Here is a 21,111-nt window from a genome sequence, read left to right on the forward strand (position 1 = left end):
CTTGCTCCTCCAAAGAAAGATCTTCTCCCTTATGCCAAGCTAGAGAAGCGAAGGTGAAAAGTCCAAAGTCCATCCTATTGATCTATGAGGGTGTATTTATAACAAATGAGGTGACTCTCCACCGCCCATGTGACTGTCGACCTCCCTCATGACTCTTGAGCTCCTACTATGACCTTTCGAATTGCTATGTGACCTTTGAGCTTCTACATGTATTTTGAACTTTATAGAGACTTTTCACATTCCATGTGGGACCCTTGGGGTTCCACACATTTTACATTTTTCTCATTTTTTGGAAATTACATAATAACATTCCACAAGTGATATGGAAAAATAAATTCACACATATGGATTTTTCTGGTGACATATTGAGAAGCCATGACTTGGCGATGGTGACATAACACTTCATTTCATCGATGCCAAACTCTTCTTTACTATTATTACTTTTACTTCTTCATGATGGATATTTTCTTGTACTTCATCTTCACCCTCCAAAGGGTCTAGATGAGTGTTGGAACTTTCCAAGTCAACATGAGTTTCCATCTCTTCATCTTGGCCCAAGACTCCTTCATGCCCTTCATGATGATTCCTCCTTTTGCTCCTTCTTCACAAGTGCCTTTTTGTAACCTCTCCTTAATAACCTCCCTTGAGCATCACCTTTCCATGTTGAGATGATAACACCTACAAATGAAGTCCACTCATGACAAGAAAACATCAGTCTGAAAACCACCTATTCTACCTTTGCTTGCTCATGGAAGATGTTGACTATGATGGGACAATGGAAAAGGGTTTAGACATAGAGAGAGAGAGAGAGAGAGAGAGAGAGAGAGAGAGAGAGAGGGACTAGAATTTGCGTAATTGAACTCAACAGACACAAAGGGATGACCATGTTACTCAATGGAACTACACAATGTGCAATAGGAGAGGATATTGAATGCTCTACATAGTGGGAAAGTCCAAGAGACAAGGATGATGACCTTGCTAATTGATGATGTAGAGTGCGCATTGCTAAAGGAAAATGAGGTAGGGATTGCATAGATGAGATTCACAAGGATTGTGAGATTACCCCACTATCCACTCAAACTATGCAATGCATAGTAGGGGGCAAGACAGGACAAAGTACTGCGCAGTGAGTTGTTTCAGTCAACAAGAGAGAAAGGACTAGCCATTGTAGCTACGTAATACGTAGTGATTGAGGAGGAGAATCCAATATTGTGTAGTTGTGGGTTGCAGTGGCCAAGAGATGGACATACCATCCACTAGAACTATGCAATACACAGTAAGAGGCTCACTTGGTGAAGAAATTGCATAGTTGACTAGTGTAAACAACAGAAGGCTAGGTCACTATACCTTGAAGATGCTCACTTCACCATGAAGGTGAGAGAGCCTTTGTATTGTGCAGTTGGTTTCAATAGTGATTGGGAGTAGGTTCCACTACACACTAGAACCATGCCATGTGTAATGGAGGCAAGCAAAAGTTAGTATTTGGAACAATTTTCAAGGGTAAGTAGGAAGAGATTGAGGGACTATAGTTCAAGTTTAGGCAAAGTGTTTGTGCAACAGGTTTCCCTTAGGATAGAAAAGTGCATAGTTATAAGAAGTAAGGGATTAATCATTGTTGGATAAGAATGTGCAATGTTCTCATCTAATAACTGGGATTTTAGGTATGCAAAGTGTGAAGATAAGGGAAATCCCCAAAATGGCTAAGTGTTGAATCAATGGAAAAAGAGAGAACACATATAAAAACGTTCCAAAATAGATTCATACACATTTATACCATAAAAAAAAAGCTAAGAGAATGGACAATACTCAAGATCCACATGCATACCTTGAAGCAACAATAAAGTGACACTTATTTCTATGTTTGAGAGTTGAAACATAACTTTGTGACACGTAGAAGACAAGTTACGACATAAGTGTCATCTGCAACTAGAAAGTGCACTAAGCTATGAGAGAGTGTCTAGTGCATATTCTTATGATATAAAATATCAGCTAATGCAAAAGAGTGTGTTAAAGTTGCCTCTAGTGGTGTGCCAAAGTGTGACACATGCAAGAGTGAAAAAAATCGAAAGAGACACTTGCGATAGTAAGAATAAGTGATAACGACACATGTGAAAGCTAAAGAAAGAAAAAGTGAAAGCAAGGAAAAATGAAAGTTGCAAAAGTAAAAGTGATACTTATGAAAGAAAAAGCGTGCAAATGTGGCAGTTGGGAAAACTCACTAGGATGATGGTACACTTGCAACTAAGAGTGAGAGAGACTGTTAACTGGAATTGTACACTTACTATCCATAGGGATTGCATAGTGCACTATCACTATAAACTACATAGGTACTATCATTAGGGACTATGCAATGTTTAGGAGATGCGAGATTATTGCCATTAAGCACTACATAATCACAATTTCTAGAGACTGCACAAGAATTGCTCTCAAGGACTGCACAATGCTTATCCTCCCAAGGAGACATTGATTGTTAATTTGTAGGAGGAGGTGCAATTGTGAATGCATAAACAATATAAGCATGTGTGAGAAAATGGATTTAATAGTAAGAATATTAGAAGAAGACTTGGACACTTAGAAAATTAAACATCAACCGATCATGAAGAGGCTACGATCAACTTAGAACGAAAGATCATAAGATCGATGTTTTACATGTTCCTTGAGGACCATGGAAAACATAAACTAGGAAAAGCTTTCCCCTCACTATAGGATTCATGAGATCCTGAGCAGCTAAAATTTTTCCAACCAATTCTCCAAATGTCTTTGGAACGTGCTTCTAAGACAAGATCCTACACCTATCTTGATATCTCAAACAACCAATTCCCATAATATCTTGTCCATAACCATAATGATCGATCAATCGTGTTTCAGAAAACATGTCAATATTTTGTCTAAGATAGATTTTGTGGTGAGAATAGAGATCTAGCTCACCTAAAAGTACCTATATCTTCACTTTGCTGAGACCCATCTAGCTCCATTAGTAGGGGAAGCAACTCAGAATCAAAATATAAGGAATACATAGAATGATCCAATGTTTCTAATGCATTAGAAAACACCCTTTAAGAATTGTAATAGCTTTGTGATGCAGTCCCTTCAAATTTTCATGTGGTCGAATCTCAAATCCCTCATGAGAATCTCCTACCTTCCAAATCCACTATATTTTTTCCTCTATCGTGTATTCTGGACCAATTCCAAGGAATCCCACAACCCTTTTTGGGAATATCAATGATTATTGATTTCCCACTTCCTGCGTGAAGTCTAGTATTTTGTGAACATGTGAAATATTTGTGAAGTCTAGTATTTTGTGAACATGTGAAATATTTGTTACTAATCCCACCACGACTATCAGAGTTAAAAGAAATGGAAACTAATAAATAGTCAAAATCCTCTCCTTCTTCTCCATGAATGCACCTCTTAATGCCTGTTAACATGTGTTTTCTTGACCTGCCCAATTCCCCTGCTAGACAATTTGATTGATAATGTGATTGAAAGAAAGAAGTTGAACAATCCTTATCATCAATTGGTGAGTCCGTGTCTGCTTCTTCATAACAAATTCTATCTTTCCTTATATAGTCATTATTTTTAAATAGGTGTGGAGAAAAAACCTTGAGATCATTTGTTGCTTTGTTTTTCAACTTAGCATCCAAAGTATTTGATATATTATCTTTAGTATCCATGTTAATGCCTCTTGGTGGTAATGTTAACATATCTACATGTGTTTCTATTCTCCCTTGAGAATGAAATGCATCACTTGACAACCTATCATTTCAGTACAAATTCTTTGCTTTAGGCTTCATTTCAAGCTCAGAATCACTTCTCCAATTTTCATGAGTCAAACGGTGAAAAGAAGTCAGAAGGTTAACGAATGCCCATCTCAACATAGGGTTTTCCCTATGAGCAATGTCCTCCCTAAATATAGAGAGGAGGGAAGGAAGAGAAAGTATTAGTATATTGCATTGGACCCTCCCCCCTTAATCTTGAATGTGCACTATCTAAAGTTAGAACCTCCTCAAAACACTAGTGTACTAGTACCAACAAAATTCCACAACTAGGAAAAGGGGTGTTTTGGTGAAGAATTGAAAGGAGACACTTAAGTATGTTGCATATAGGATATCCATGAAGACAAATATTATAGTTTGGAAAAATAATATCCACAAAAGTTGTGGAACTGTGATTGAAAATTGTCTTAGCAACATCATCTGGCTCTTACTTGGCCTCAACCATTTTTATTTCTTGTCATACTCGAGGGTTTCGTAGACTTCTAGGATCTTGGATGTATTTTAAGGACTAAATTGATTCTTTGAATTAGTTTTTCATCTCCTTTAATATAAATATCACATATTACAAGGGATATTATACTCAATTTATTATTTTAGAGGCCTTTTGGTTCAACTTTATACTTGTCCATGTAGAGAAAAAGTTTGATTTGAACACAACCTCTTATGGTTGCTTTTCTACTCTCAAATTTTCTCGTCTTTCCGCTGAGTACTAGTGATGATATGTATGGAATTTTGTGATGATGTGCAGTTTATAGATTACAATCCCTTCATTTTATATGTAACGTCATCATCATGCATGTGAAATGGCATCTAGTTTTTTTTTATCTATTTTCTTTTGATGTAATTTTATAGTTGGAATCTTAGACCAGTCCATCTTTGTTACATGGTTCATGTTTCCTTCTACACTCCTTGGAACAGGTGAAAATTGGATTTTGATGAAGAATTTTTTTGTTTGTTTGTGAGTTCAGCATTAGTGAGGCTACATCATAGTCATGTCCAAGAATAACACAAAATAGGGTTGGTATTTTAACAAATTACTTAACATATATGAGTGTTTTAACATCGCAACGATCACCATATATCCAAGACCCCATGGATGATGAAGATAATTAGAGTTACTAAATACTTAAATTATGAAGTAGGTTAGTTCTACATTGATACTGTCTAGATATAATATATTTTCTTATTTTTATTTTTTCTTCTCATTTTTTTTTCCATTCTAGTTACATAAGAAAAATATTCTTCCAATCTCTAATATGAATCTTCATGAACCTATTGTCATCTAGCCGTTAAATATTCATAGGATTTTGCTGAAATTTTGTGTGAGGAGGTATATAGTTTTTTAGAAAATACAAATTCAAGTCTTCAAGGATAACATAGAATTGAACCATTGACCCATATAGTGTCATATGGTTCTACAATTGTTTCTAAAAATTTTCTTTGTACACCATTGTTGTGGTCACTAACAACCCCCCCCTTCTTTGCTTGATGTTATCCATAACATAAAGCAAAGGGGGGGACCCTGAACAAAAAATCCAAAAAATACTTTGTTAATTTTTTTTGTATTTTTCTCCCTAAGGCTTAAATCGCATCGCAAGGAAAGACTGAGGCATCCCCCAAGCGCGAAAAGCAAAACTGCGAAAGAGCGACGCAAAGTTCATCGCGTCGCATGCATTCCAAGCGCTCTTAAAAAGAAGAGCTTCAAGAAACGCCGATCGCCGATATGCGACATCGCACATCGCAAACGTCGCGCTAAGAAGCATAAACCATTGAATGAGATCTGCGATCTGTGATGTCAGCAATCTGCGATCTGCGATATCAGTGAACCGCGATCAGTGATCTGCGATCTGCGATATGAAAAGACTCATCACAAGAATTCTCCGACATACCCGATAAACCCAAGATTAAGCGCGCACCTTAAATAAAATTAATGACCGCATGCTTGAGTATCCAGAAATGATTGCATCGCATTTTCCGAAGAGTCAAGTCATGATGAATGTCAGGATTATGCATTCATTAGAGTTTAATGCTTTCATGTTAATCTTTTCATTTTCCCTTCTTCTTTGCGTAGACTGCAAGACACGCAACTGATATAAATCTATATGCAGGAAACATATAAGGAAAAGGGGAAAGCGCCAATCAGATAATAGAGAGAAGATGCCTCCGCAAATGGATGCCGCATGCAGCAGGACCGCGGATTCCAGACTATCAGCCAACCGGCACTAATGAAATTAGACTGTCTAAGACGAAGAGTCAAAGGCGCACAAAAGCAGCGTGTTTGCAAAAGATCCTAAAGCTCAGACTTGGTAAAGCAGAGAAAGAAGCGCAAGAGAAGGAGGATGCTCCAGAAAAGCCTGGAACAAAGAACGGAAGAAATTCTCGACACAGGGAATTGTCCATACAGCACGACTCCTAACTCACTCAGTCATTCGCACGACCAGAAACCAAAATAGCAACAACAAAATCAGTTCAAGAAGAACCTGGGTTGTGCTAAGTATATACGCAGCGAATACACCCAGCTAGAGAAAGGTTTTCGAAAATATCTTCTGGTCTGTCAGAAGGAGGTGCCAGCTCTTGTTATTTCCACTTTTATCTCTCGAGCGAAAGAAGAAGGCAACCAGCCGAATCTTCCCAGGCAAACGTTGCACTGTTTACAGCACTAAGGAGAATATACAAAAACGGTCAGAAATTAGATTTTAGTTTTAGAAATAAATTTGCTTTTAGTAAAGGGCGGTGATTTGAAGCCGTTTCCCTAAATTCGTGTAATTAAGATTAATTAGTTAGTAGTATTTAACCCTTCTCATGGCATTTGGAGAAGGGTCCGGAAATCTGTCAAAAAACTTGTCCTCAGAACATGCACTTCTGCACCCTCAGAGGAGGTTTTTGATGAATGGATGGATCGAGATTTATTTATGTTTGCATTTTAATGTTTGTTACTGATGTTGCACTTCTGTACTCTTAGCAGATATTAGAACAAGTAGAAATAAATCATTATTTCTTGAAGTTTATTAGTGAAGTCAGTCATAAATGGTACTTTTATCTCTTGACTAAATTCTGCTAGTATTCCTAAAGTGATATGCAGCTGAGTTCTTTATATGTTACTGTATGAATGTATGTATTACCATTTGGCACTTCTATATGGTGGAGTCATTTATTTATGCTTGACATATGAATAACTAATTATGCGATATGCTGTTCACAACTGTTCTGCCTAACTTCTTATGCAGAGTGGTTTATCTTTATTGATTTATATTCTGATAATAACTGAATGATCTTTATTACCAGCTGTTGTTTGAAATATTTCTAGATCGCATTACAAAAGAAGACACCCTGGGTTAGCGTAGATTAGATGTATTGTTTTTCTTCATTAGATTACATTAGTATAGAGTTAGTTTAGCAGTTAGAATTAAGACTAGTTTAGAAAAACCTCTAAATCAATACCATCAAACTCTACACACACACGCACACCCTTCACATTGGGAAACTGGTCCCATTACCCCCAGTCGGACCCTCTATTCCAAACGGGCAAGGAGCCGCCAACCAGGTTCCGGACCGGGTGGGTATCCCCCTTGTTGTCGACCCGATTTCGGGCCCCTCAACATTTCTGGCGCTAGAAGGAGGGCCTGAGCTATGAATGGCGCATAATTCAAAATCCAAATACCATTCTGAGAGCAAATCACCCTCACCAACTTCCCCGACTTCTCCGGTACGATTAAACTCGGAACTAGAGGTCGCTCGGGCATCCACCGCTGCTACACACCGTAATACATCAGACCAACTTATCATTGATCCCCCTGAAATTGAAACTTTGATCCGTAAACTCCAGGGAGTCTACATTTTTACTCAGAGGTCTGATAAATCTAAAGGCAGCGTGACTTCGCAGTACAATCCTGCTCATCCCCTGACCAGATTGAAGAGTGAAAGGTTTGGCATCCAGCCAACTGAAATTCCTCTCCCCACTAGGAAAAGAGCAAGGAAAGCACTTCCAGAGTCTGACAGAGAGACTCTTTCGTCCACTTCGTCCATTTCAACTCCCTCTCCGCGAAGTCAACCACCCACATCTTCACCTCAAATCACCCATCCATCTTCCACAACCCTTCCTCCGCAATCATCGAAGATCATAATATCTCCATCTTCTCAACATCAGAAATCACCTTCTGCACTTTTGTTAACTAGCAACTCAGCGATGGCCCAGTCTCCATGGAACAATCCTGGGGCGGTTTTAATGCCTCCATCCCTAAGTCCAATACCCGCCCATCCTGAGAAATGGCTACCGAAGTTCAATCCAGAAACAGGAATGCTAGCTGAAGAACATATCAATAATTTCATGCTTTCTGTTAATCTCAACGGAGTTACCAACGAAGATGCTGTGGTCCGACTTTTTCCCTATACAATGCAAGGGACAGCCGGGTCATGGTATTTTTCGCTGCCCTTCGGATCTATCACAAGCTGGGACATTTTTCAAAATCAATTTCTTACCAAATTCGGTGATGATAGATCGACAGCGACACTGATCAACGATTTATCCAATCTCAAAGCTGAGGCTAGGGAACCCATTAAAGATTTTAACTTACGGTTCAACAAAATCCCCGCTGCTTCCCAACCCAGCGAGGAAGTGAGATGTGAATGGTACATCACGGCCTTACCTTCAAACTTGGCCATCTTCGTAGATAGGGCAAGCAAGACAACCTTAGTTGAAAATTTGACTGAGGCGTTAGCAGTTGAAAAAGGCGTAGTAGCCCTAGAAAAGAGATCTACAATCGAAGAACGTAAATCTAAGAAAATCTCTTTCAAAGAAGACACCAAGAAGAAGCAAACGAAAGATCCTTTCGATATGGAAGGATTACAAAAGGTATTAAAAGCCATGTCTAATGAGATGATTGACATAAGAAAACAAGTAGCAGAATCGTCCCCAAGAAAGCCTTTTAGGAATTTTAAAAGAAATCCTCCCATGGAGACGAAGCCACCCAATGTGGTCTCAAATGTTGGATCTGAAGAAGAAGAAGAAGAAGAGAGAACCATCGAAATACAGACCGACGATGAAGAAGTGGTGGAACTGCAAGGAATGTGGGATTTCATCCTCCCACAAGAAGAAGATCAAGAAGCATTTCCGGTTAGCACACGAAGCAAAAATCAACTTGATCCTCCCCAAACTACCCCCAAACAGAAGGGCGCAAGCCCTGCAGTAAAAGAAAAGGTCGCAACAAAGAAAACAACTGCTAAAGCGACCCAATTTAGCCCAGTCCAATCAGATCAAATGCCTCCATCAAGAACACTGATAGTGTCGGATGAAATGGAGTATAACATCATCGATGACATGAAAAAGACTAGGGCTAATATCACTCTATACGAGTTGAGCAAATTGAAACACCAACAGAAAATCATGATGAAAGAGTTACATGCTGTGCCTACTACACCTTTACCTACAGCTGTAGCTTCCCACCGTATAGGAAGACCTCCGGTCAACACGATCAATAAAATCGATCCGAATGACATCGCTTTGATTGGAGGAAGATCTAGATCTCATACTCCTCCTTTCCTCCTCACTTATGAAATCTTTAATAGAAACGTGCACAAATGCTTGGTTGATTCTGGTGCCTCAACCAATATTTTACCCAGGTCAATATGTGCCAAACTGAATGTTCAACCGCAAAAATCCGCAGTGCGCATAGTTCAACTTGATCGATCGCAAGTCGAAGTGATAGGTGAACTTAACCAAGTGACCATAAGACTGTTGTCTAACCCCAAGGTATGCCAGGTTATCGACATTCTAGTGGCTGATATCCCTGAATTTTATGGTTTGATTCTTAGCAGGGACTGGTCCGAGAAACTCCACGGATACTTTTCAACTGACTGGTCGCACATGTGGTTACCCTCCAACGGGAAACCAAATCAAATAAAGGTTGAACGAGAGTTGCACCAAAAATACATAGTGACGGATTTGGAAGGAGAGAATGAAGCCATAGCATACAACAGCAGCATCATAGGCAACTACTCGGTAGATTCTTTCCTCGGAAATTTCAATGCTCACATATCACCTTATTTGGAAAATTCAGTTTTGTCCCAAGTAGAAAACTTTTCCCAGACTGATGATTCAAAATGTGTTAGTTTTTTAGATAACCCTGTAAATACATCTTTATTTTGGAAATTATATTTTGATGGCTCTAAGTCCAACGAGGGAGCAGGAGCAGGATGCGTTCTAATTAGCCCAGACGGAAATAAGACTATGCTTACATGCAGACTCGAGTTCGATTGCACGAACAACACAGCGGAATACGAGGCCTTGGTGCAAGGCCTATACAAAGCAATCGGATTGAACGTCAAGTATCTTCAAGTCTTTGGAGATTCCGAGATCGTCGTCAAACAGGTACGTAACACCATACACTGCCTATCAAGTCATTTGAAGCACTATCAATCGTTAGTTCAAGATCTCACTGCACATTTCATAGCATTCAATATTTCGTCAGTCCCGAGACTCCAAAATGCAAGCGCAGACCTGTTAGCTAATGTAGCCTCTAGACTCATTCCCTCCGAAGACTTTAGTCCAGATAGATTCTCGATAGAGTTAATTTTTAAACCGTCCATCCCTGACAACATCACCAACTGGAGGGCATTCAACGACGACCCAGACATCGTAAGTTTCCTCACCTCTGAAGGATCCTACTCAAACCAGATAATTGACGAAGACTGTCATGATCACCAAATACAACAAAATAGCACTGATAATGCTATACCCAAATCGGTGGTCAAACTAGAAGACTTATATGACTTAAAAAGTCGGTTCAAAAGGTCAGCTAATGCCAAGCTCTATAGTTCAACTCTGAACTACGAATCAGTGAACCTAGGAACCGATGAGAAGCCGCAAAACGTTAATCTAGGCCAAGGCCTAGCCCCCGAAGAAAAATCAGCATATATCCGTCTTCTACGACAGTACAAAAACGTCTTCGCCTGGAATTATGACGAGCTGAAAACTTACAACACTTCTATCATTCAACACACTATCCCTATGATTGGCAACGAGAAACCTGTCCAACAGAAGCTCAGAAAAATCCACCCCAACTTGGAAAATCAGATAAAAACTGAGCTGAATAAGTTGTTGAGAGCCAGAATAATCTTCCCGATCAGACATTCCAAATGGGTATCCAATATGGTACCTGTTAGGAAGAAAAACGGAGATATTAGAATCTGCATCGACTTCCGGAATCTCAACAAAGCCTGTCAGAAAGACAATTTTCCCCTCCCACCGATGGAGCAAATATTACAGGCAGTAGCAGGCTCAGAGTTAATGTCTTTCCTGGACGGATTTTCAGGATATAATCAAGTGCTAGTACACCCGGACGATCAGTTAAAAACCACCTTCCGAACCAAATGGGGTACCTACGCGTATCGGAAGATGCCATTCGGTCTGATCAACGCCGGCGCTACTTTTCAGAGAGCCATGGACATTGCATTTAAAGGTTTAGTCAATAAATCGGTAGTGATTTACCTGGATGATATAACTGTGTACTCTAAGAACAGAAGCGACCATCTCAAAGATTTGAAGCAAATCTTTCAAAGATGTTTAAGGTATGGGATCTCGCTTAACCCGAAGAAATATTTTTTCGCGTTGAGTGAAGGGAAATTGCTAGGATTCATAGTGTCCAAATCTAGCATTCACATTGAACCTGACAGAATCAAGGAAATTTCTGAGATACCCATCCCCCATAACAAAAAGACCATGCAATCTTTCCTAGGACAGATCAATTTTGTGAAAAGGTTTGTCCCAGATTTTTCACGTATTATTTCTCCTTTACAAAAAATGATAAAAAAGAATTAAAACTTTAAATGGGGTCTAGACGAGCACGAAGCGTTTAACTTAATCAAACAAGCCATCATCAACGCTCCATCTTTAGCAACCCCAAATTTTTCAGAACCTTTTGTCTTATACATGTTTGCCTCAGAGAATTCTTATGCTGCAATTTTGACTCAAGCGAATCAAGAAAAGGTGGAAGCTCCAATCGCATTTTTTAGCTCAAACTTACAAGGTGCCGAACTCAATTATTCAGACGTAGAGAAACAGGCATACGCCGTTTTCAAAGCGATCAAATATTTCAGACCTTTCTTGCTAAAGGCCCATACCAAGGTCATAGTACCGTTTCTAGCGGTAAGAAACCTCCTGATACAAAAGGATGTGGGCGAAAAGAGAGAGAATTGGATCACCGCCTTACAAGAATACGACCTGGATATCAAGCTGACACACATCGTAAGAGGTCAAGGGTTCTGCAAGATGTTAGCTGGAGCATCGCAAATCCCTGAAAACTCGTCTGAAGAGGTACACGCGTATGAGGTAAGCCTAAACGACGCAGAATCATTATATGCTGACACCATTTATTTCCTTAAGAACAGGTATGCTCCATTTCACCTGGATCACACCAAGAAGAGAGCCCTGAGATTGAAAGCTAAACAATACCAGCTCGTAAATGATGTCCTGTTTAAAAGAAATTATGATTCTGTGCTTCTTAGATGTCTTGAGAAAACTGAAGCCGAAAAGGTTTTGCAGGAACTCCACGATGAACCAGCAGGTGGAAACTATGCTGGAGAAGCCACTGCACATAAAGTCTTACGTGCAGGATATTACTGGCCCACGCTGTTCAAAGACTCGTACAATCACGTAAGGAAATGCCAGGTCTGCCAGACTGCTGCAGGAAAACAAAAGAAGTCATCCATGCCACTGCAGCCAGTTAACATCGAACAGCCGTTCAGTCAATGGGGCCTGGACATAATAGGTGAGATCGTTCCTCACTCCTCTAAACAGTATAGGTATATCCTCACAGCAACTGACTATTTTACTAAATGGGTAGAGGCGGTTCCTCTCAAGACAGCTAATCCTGAAAACATTATTGAATTCATAGATTAGTTTATCATCACTAGGTTTGGATTGCCAACGGCCTTACTATTTGATAATGCTTCATATTTTTCTGGAAATACCATGACTGAGTTCGCGCTCAAAAGAGGGTTCAAACTGAAGTATTCCGCCAACTACTATCCACAAGGTAATGGGTTGGCTGAATCGACAAACAAGAACCTAATCAGGATTATTAAAAAGACAGTCGACCAATACCAAAAGAATTGGCACAAAGTGCTGGTAAACGCTTTATGGGCAGACAGAATTACAAAGAAAGCCTCTATAGGCACTTCTCCCTTTAATTTAGTTTACGGGAGAGAAGCAGTTCTTCCTACTCACTTAGTCATTCCCTCCTTGTCCTTAGTACAATACATTGATGAAGTATCTACTTCCTCCTTACAACTAAGACAAATGGAAATAATCAAGCTAGAAGAACAACGAGAACAGGCTAAGAAAACCCATGCTCACCACCAAGCGCTAATAAAATCCTCTTTTGACTCGAACATAATGACCAGAAAAAACTTTCAGATGGGAGATTTAGTTTTGAAGTGGGATAAGGCTCATGAAGAAAAGGGCAAACATACGAAATTCCAGAAGCTATGGCTTGGTCCTTTTCAGATTGTAGAGGTCATAGGCCCATCGACTTTTGTGTTGCAGGACTTAACAGGCAGGAAAGATTCTCTGCCTGTGAATGGACAAATTCTCAAAATGTATTTCCCATAGAAGGTCACTCTTCTATTTTTGTAGGATAATTTTAGTTTTATTTTAGTTTTTCATTTCTTATAAATAAGGTTGGTTGTGAATGATCATAAATAGTATTCATGAAGGAACATACCATTTCTCTATCAGATTTTGATTTCACTTGTATAAATAGCAAAACTTTTTGAAAAATCTGGCTTTTATTATTGACAGATAGAGTTAACTTTAGCCTGAATATGATGTTAGTTTCAACCTCAAAAAATCTGGGATGAAAGTAACTTTTGGCAAAAAATTGTTTTACGCCAACGCAATGAAAGGTATCATCAATAATAAAATAAGTATTCTCTGCAAAACTGTTGTTTTTAAACTCTATTATTGTCGTCCAGAGCTTTCTTAAGGAAAAACAATGACTTCCTCCCTGCTAAGGAAAATCGCAGCATCCAGAGAAACAATCCAAGAAAACACCATATCTCAAAGAATAAGAGGTCTCATCACGAGCCGGCTTATCATGATCACAGATATTATAACTTGCTGACTTTGCCAATACTGTCTACCAAAACAGGGCAATGACTCAAGATTGTTGCAATCAAAAGACAAGGGGTCTCATCACGAGCCAGCTTGTTCAACAAAAGTGTAAATCAAGTGAATGACTGTGTCATAATTTGGCCACCAAACCAAGACATTGTTCTTTAGAGAATAAAAAATTAAGAAAGAAAGAAAAAGGGTCGAAAGGATTTTTTCTCTGGAATGTTGTAAATGACCTCAAGCAGGAAAAAGGATCATTGCTGGATAACATGGTAACCCTGTCGAGGCTATGGACGCTTGCGGGCAGCAGAGGCTCTACCTACGACAAATGAGCATATTTTACAAAGCCAGTACGCAGAGAAGACCTTATTTTATCTTTGAAAAGACCGAGTAATGTTTGGTGTAAATACAAGAAATAACCCAGAGGAAGCAAACAATCGGAATAAAATAAAAGTTGTGACGAAACATCATTGACAGGATAAGAGGCAATACTCTATCCGTCCATAACAAAATTTAGATATACGAAAATTTTTCTCTTTTGGAAGTGAAAGTGCAATAGAACAAGCAGAGATAATTGGTTCTTCACAGTGAATCGCCATTGTTGTGGTCACCAACAACCCCCCCCCCCCCCCTTCTTTGCTTGATGTTATCCATAACATCAAGCAAAGGGGGGACCCTGAACAAAAAATCCAAAAAATACTTTGTTAAATTTTTTTGTATTTTTCTCCCTAAGGCTTAAATCGCATCGCAAGGAAAGACTGAGGCATCCCCCAAGCGCGAAAAGCAAAACTGTGAAAGAGCGACGCAAAGTTCATCGCGTCACATGCATTCCAAGCACTCTTAAAAAGAAGAGCTTCAAGAAACGCCGATCGCCGATATGCGACATCGTACATCGCAAACATCACGCTAAGAAGCATAAACCATTGAATGAGATCTACGATCTGCGATGTCAGCGATCTGCGATATCAGTGAACCGCGATCAGCGATCTGCGATATGAAAAGACTCATCGCAAGAATTCTCCGACATACCCGATAGACCCAAGATTAAGCGCGCACCTTAAATGAAATTAATGACCGCATGCTTGAGTATCCAGAAATGATTGCATCGCATTTTTCGAAGAGTCAAGTCATGATGAATGTCAGGATTATGCATTCATTAGAATTTAATTCTTTCATGTCAATCTTTTCATTTTCCCTTCTTCTTTGCGTAGACTGCAAGACACGCAACTGATATAAATCTATATGCAGGAAACATCTAAGGAGAAGGGGAAAGCGCCAATCAGATAACAGAGAGAAGATGCCTCCGCAAATGGATGCCGCATGCAGTAGGACCGCAGATTCCAGATTATCAGCCAACCGGCACTGATGAAATTAGATTGTCCAAGACGAAGAGTCAAAGGCGCACAAAAGCAGCGTGTTTGCAAAAGATCCTGAAGCTCAGACTTGGTAAAGCAGAGAAAGAAGCGCAAGAGAAGGAGGACGCTCCAGAAAAGCCTGGAACAAAGAACGGAAGAAATTCTCGACACAGGGAATTGTCCATACAGCACGACTCCTAACTCACTCAGTCATTTGCACGACCAGAAACCAAAATAGCAACAGCAAAATCAGTTCGAGAAGAACTTGGGTTGCGCTAAGTATATACGCAGCGAATACACCCAGCTAGAGAAAGGTTTTCGAAAATATCTTCTGGTCTGTCAGAAGGAGGTGCCAGCTCTTGTTATTTCCACTTTTATCTCTCGAGCGAAATAAGAAGGAAACCAGCCGACTCTTCCCAGGCAAACGTTGCACTGTTTACAGCACTAAGGAGAATATACAGAAACGGTCAGAAATTAGATTTTAGTTTTAGAAATAAATTTGCTTTTAGTAAAGGGCGGTGATTTGAAGTCGTTTCCCTAAATTTGTGTAATTAAGATTAATTAGTTAGTAGTATTTAACCCTTCTCATGGCATTTGGAGAAGGGTCCGGAAATCTGTCAAAAAACTTGTCCTCAGAACATGCACTTCTGCACCCTCAGAGGAGGTTTTTGATGAATGGATGGATCGAGATTTATTTATGTTTGCATTTTAATGTCTGTTACTAATGTTGCACTTCTGTACTCTTAGCAGATATTAGAACAAGTAGAAATAAATCATTATTGCTTGAAGTTTATTAGTGAAGTCATGTTGGCATTATGATTCAAGTGTTGTCCTTGATGGCAACTCACTCAGAGGATGGTACAGGTGCTCAGAGGTTGGTACAAGTGATGGCATCTTAATCAGAAGACAGATCTCAGTACAGCATGTCAAGGAAGCTCATACACGCCGTTTCGTTAAGCCCAAGTCGCGTGTACACGCTAGTTCGATTCATAAAAAGCGCGTGTATGTGGAAAGGTTCCTTTGGTCCATGGTGGTTAGGCCTTGGAAGTTGTGCCTATGATTTCGGACCATTGTGTCTCGACGGGCGTGTCGATCCCTAGTTTTGAAGTTGATGGTATTGTGTTACTATGGTTTTGGCTCTTGGTATTGAGCTAGGCCTAAGACTATATAAGGAGAAGAAGATCATTAGGCAAAATCATCTTTCGACAAGGGCTTGAATATCTAAGAGTGAAAGAGATCTGATTTGCAGGTGCTGGGTTGCTTGATCTAAGCCAAGGAGAGATCACATTGGTTGATGGAAGACTAGATCTAAGGATAGATCGGGATCTAATGGTTTGAAATGCACTATCATGATATGGTTGATTATGCTTATTTCTAGATCTGCATATTGTCGCAATGCTATGTTCTGGGTCTAACTAATGTCTGGTACAGCTGCAAATTGAGAAAGTTTATTTTTAGATCTGTACGCAGGTTGGCTTCGGTAAAAGAGCGTGTATACGCGGGTTTGGCTCCTTGAAGTAGCGTATATCTTTTGAAGCTTGTTTTTGGGTTTACAGTGGGGTCTGACAGTTATTGCAGAGTTCTGTAGTCTGCTCTGTGTTCTGGTAACTGGTGATTGACAGGGTTCAGTGGTTCAGTGATTCAGAGTTTGGTTGTTTTATGCTTCAATGATCTGTTGTGGAAATTGAATGAATTGTGGTCTTCAGATTGTAATGTTGTGCTTCAGGAATATTCAAGTCTGAAAATGTATGAAAGGTGATACCTGAAGAAAAGAAGATTGTAGGTCAGCACCTACGTACTAGTATCTTGGCTAGTACAAGAACAAAGGGGGTTGGAGCTCCCTTCCAAGGAAGTTTGGAGAACGAGAGAAGGTTGTAGCCTTCTGCAGGTTGTAGCCTGCGTACTGGTATAAGACTGCACCAGTACAAAAGATTGTAAACTGAAGTTTCTTAAAGAAAGATAGAGATAACTTGCAGCAGGTGGTTTTCACCCACATTGGGTTTCCACCTTATATCTTGGTGTTCATGTGTGTGGCTTTTGATCCGTTCTGTTATACTGCATCTGCTTACTGTTAATGTGCTGAATAATGTCCTGATGAACTTAACTAAAGAATAAGCTAACTAAGTTATGAGTTTTCTGCTTATACGCTGTTTTATTTAGTCACAGTAGCGTGTACACGCTGTTTTACTTAACTGAAGTAGCGTATATGTTTCTGAGCATTGAAAAGGTTTGATTGATCTGATAATACTGATTCACCCCCCCTCTCAGTATTATTTCCAACAATTGGTATCAGAGCAGGTCCTTCAGGGAAGCTTGATCGCTTGAAGGTAGATCATTCATCATGAGCAACTACGAGAAAGAAGCATCAATCAGGCCACCGGTTTTTGATGGAACAAATTTCAATTATTGGAAGGTAAGAGTTACTGCATATCTTCAATCTCTTGGTACAGAAGTTTGGAACATTGTAGAAACAGGCTATGCTTTTCCTTCAGCTACTCCTACAGATCCAGCTGAGAAAAAGACATATGAAACAAATGCAAAAGCAGTCAGTACTCTATTAGGAAGTATATCCCAAACAGAATTCATGAAGGTCATGCACTTCAAATCAGCAAAAGAGATATGGGACAAAATGATCACTAGCTATGAAGGAGATGAACAGGTAAAGGAAGCTAAACTTCAAACTCTCAGGATTCAATATGAGACTCTCAAGATGTATAATGATGAAAGTGTGGCAAATTATTTTCTTCGGGTAGACGAGATTGTTAATTGTATGAAAAATTTGGGTGAAGAAATAAAAGAGACTATAGTAGTTTCAAAGATTCTAAGATCATTATCCCCCAAGTTTGAATCTAAAGTATCTGCAATAGAAGAAAAGGAAAATCTCAAAGTTCTCACTATGTCTCAGTTACATGGAATTCTAACTGCTTATGAAATGAGAAAGGGAGGTCCATCAGACAGAAGGGAAGCTGCTTTTAAGGCATCAGGAAAAGAAGATTACTATGAGGCAAGCCATGTTCCAGAAGAAGAGGAAGAAGAATCAAATTTTGTCAGAAATCTTCAAAGGGGTGCTGGAAGGTTCAGAGGTAAGCTACCTTTCAAATGCTTTGCTTGTGGAAGAGTAGGTCATTATGCTGCAAAATGTCCTAATAAAGATAAAGGAAAAGAACCTGCTAGATGGAATAAGAAACAAAGTGCAAATAAGAAAAGCTACTACACCCATGAAGATAGTGATGGCTTATCAAACAGTGATGAAGATGAACAAGGTAATAAATATAAGCTATTAATGGCATTTGAAGATGATGATTATGAGGATGCTGTAGATGTGGATAATCTCTATAATGAAATTACTAGACTCAAGAGATGCATAGAAGAAAAGAGTGTGATCATTGATACTTTGCAATTTCAAATTGATGAAAAGGAAAAACATCTTGAAAAACTAGAAGGTGAAATTGTTGGTCTCAGAAAAGAAATTGAGAAAACAAAAGCTATTAATCTTAAGTTTGTCAAAGGATCTGAAACTTTGGATGAGATTATCAATGTGCAGCGGTCTCCTCTAAACAAGACAGGTTTGGGCTATAATGGAGAAACCTCTAAAGCATCCACCTCAAAGAGTTATCTTGATGCAGCAAGAAGAAATGAGCAGAAGAACAATGAAGATAATCAGGTAAAGCAGGGACGAATTACAAACAGAAACTATCAGGGACAATCCTTCTTAAGGGTGAACAAAAGCTACAACCAACCACAGGTAAAATCTTCTCAGTTTGGCACAAGAATAGATGAAAATAGAAATTACAATCAGTTGGCTGGTAGATTCAATAACCGCAGAAGCTTCTTCAATGGACAATGCTTTTCTTGCCATAACTTTGGTCACAAAGCAGCTCAATGTGTTGCATATAAAACAATCATGACTAGGGAAGCTCAAAAACAAAGAAGTATGACAGGGATTACAAAGAGGACCTATAACAACTTTTCGGTTCTTGAAAATGAAGTTGAATGTTCTATTTGCAATAATTTTGGTCATAAAGAATCTGAATGCAGGAGCAGGTTTCAGGAGAAAAAGGAACAAGCCACGAGCACCAAAAAATGGAGAATAAAAGAACCTCAGACAGAAAGATGTGGGATAGCGTTTTATGCAGAAGGACAGGAAAATCTATGGTACATTGACAGTGGATGTTCGAAACATATGACAGGTGATAAAGAAAAACTTGAATCTTATTCTACTTTAGAAAAGGGAAAGAAAGTTTCTTTTGGAAATGATACTCCTGCAACTATAAAAGGAAAAGGTATTGCTCCTTTGAAAGAAAAGGTCAAGGCTGGAAATGTTTTGTATGTTGATGGATTGAAGCATAATCTTCTAAGTGTCAGTCAGATGTGTGATCAAAAAACCGAGGTTATTTTCAGATCGAATGGATGTCTTGTTCGTGATCTTGATACAGGTAAAACAGTTCTCAAAGGCAAAAGAACTCCAAATAATCTGTACATATTTGAAGAAGGACAACAACAATGCTATCTTAGCAAGGATGAAGAGCACTGGTTATGGCATCGAAGGTTGGGACATCTAAGCTTCTCACAAATAAGAAAAGCATGCAAATATCAGGCAGTTCGCGATCTTCCAGATATCAAAATTCCAGACAACACTATATGCAAATCTTGTCAGTTTGGAAAGCAAACCAGAACTAACTTTCCAGAAAAGGAAGGATCAGCTAGCTTGCCTCTTGAGCTAGTCCATACAGATGTATGTGGTCCATTTAGGAAAAGGACACCTCGAGGAGAAGAATATCTGATATTATTCATTGATGATTTCTCAAGGTTTGTTTGGTTAGGGCTTATGAAGCACAAAGATGAAGCATTCGAAAAATTCAAATCCTTCAAAGCATTGGCTGAAAATGAATCAGGACACAAAATTAAGTGCCTCAGATCTGACAGAGGTGGGGAGTTCACATCAAATGAATTTTTCGATTTCTGCGATGAACATGGGATAAGAAGAGAATTCTCTACAGCTAGAACTCCTCAGCAAAATGGGGTTGTGGAAAGAATGAACAGAACTATCCAACAAATGGCTCGTGCTATGCTCGATGAATCAGGTACTCCTGCAACCTTCTGGGGTGAAGCTGCACATGCTGCTGTTATCATTCTTAACAAAACAAATGTCCGAGTAAACAGCACTCAAACACCTCATGAGCTTTGGAGTGGTAAAACTCCTTCCGTGAAGCATTTCAAAATCTTTGGGAGCAAATGTTATATTAAGAATACTGATGAGCAACTTGGCAAACTTGAACCTAGAGCAGATGAGGGCATTCTTCTTGGTTATTCTCCACATAGCAAAGCATACAAGTGCTACAATAAAAGACTTGGCAGAATTGTTGACAGTATTGATATAGTGGTTGATGAGAAGGGATATATTCCTAGGCAAGTTCATCATGAAGACATTGAAGAAGATGAAGGTTACTCTCAAAGGCGAAATGATGAAGAAGAAGAACCTCAAGAAGAAGAAGAATCTCAAGAAGAACCAGAGGAGCAGACAAGAATAGAAGAGAAGACTCCATCCAGATATGTCCAAAAGAATCATCCAGAAACTCAGATTGTGGGGCAGAAAGAAGCAGGAGTACAAACAAGAAGGACACTTGCAGAAGCTTCAAGCTACTTGGCTCTACTCTCCTCCATTGAACCACAAAATGTGAAAGAAGCATGCAAAGATGAATGTTGGGTCAAAGCAATGGATGAAGAACTTGAGCAAATCGAAAGGAACAACACTTGGGAATTAGTTCCTAGACCAAAAGATAAGAATGTAATAGGAACAAAATGGGTCTTCAAGAATAAGTTAAATGAAAATGGAGAAGTAATTAGAAACAAGGCCAGACTTGTTTGTAAA

Source organism: Pinus tabuliformis, chromosome 6, assembly GCF_031772625.1.
Source record: "Pinus tabuliformis cultivar Carrire ecotype Pingquan chromosome 6, CPIR1, whole genome shotgun sequence".
In the NCBI taxonomy this organism is placed as follows: Eukaryota; Viridiplantae; Streptophyta; class Pinopsida; order Pinales; family Pinaceae; genus Pinus; species Pinus tabuliformis.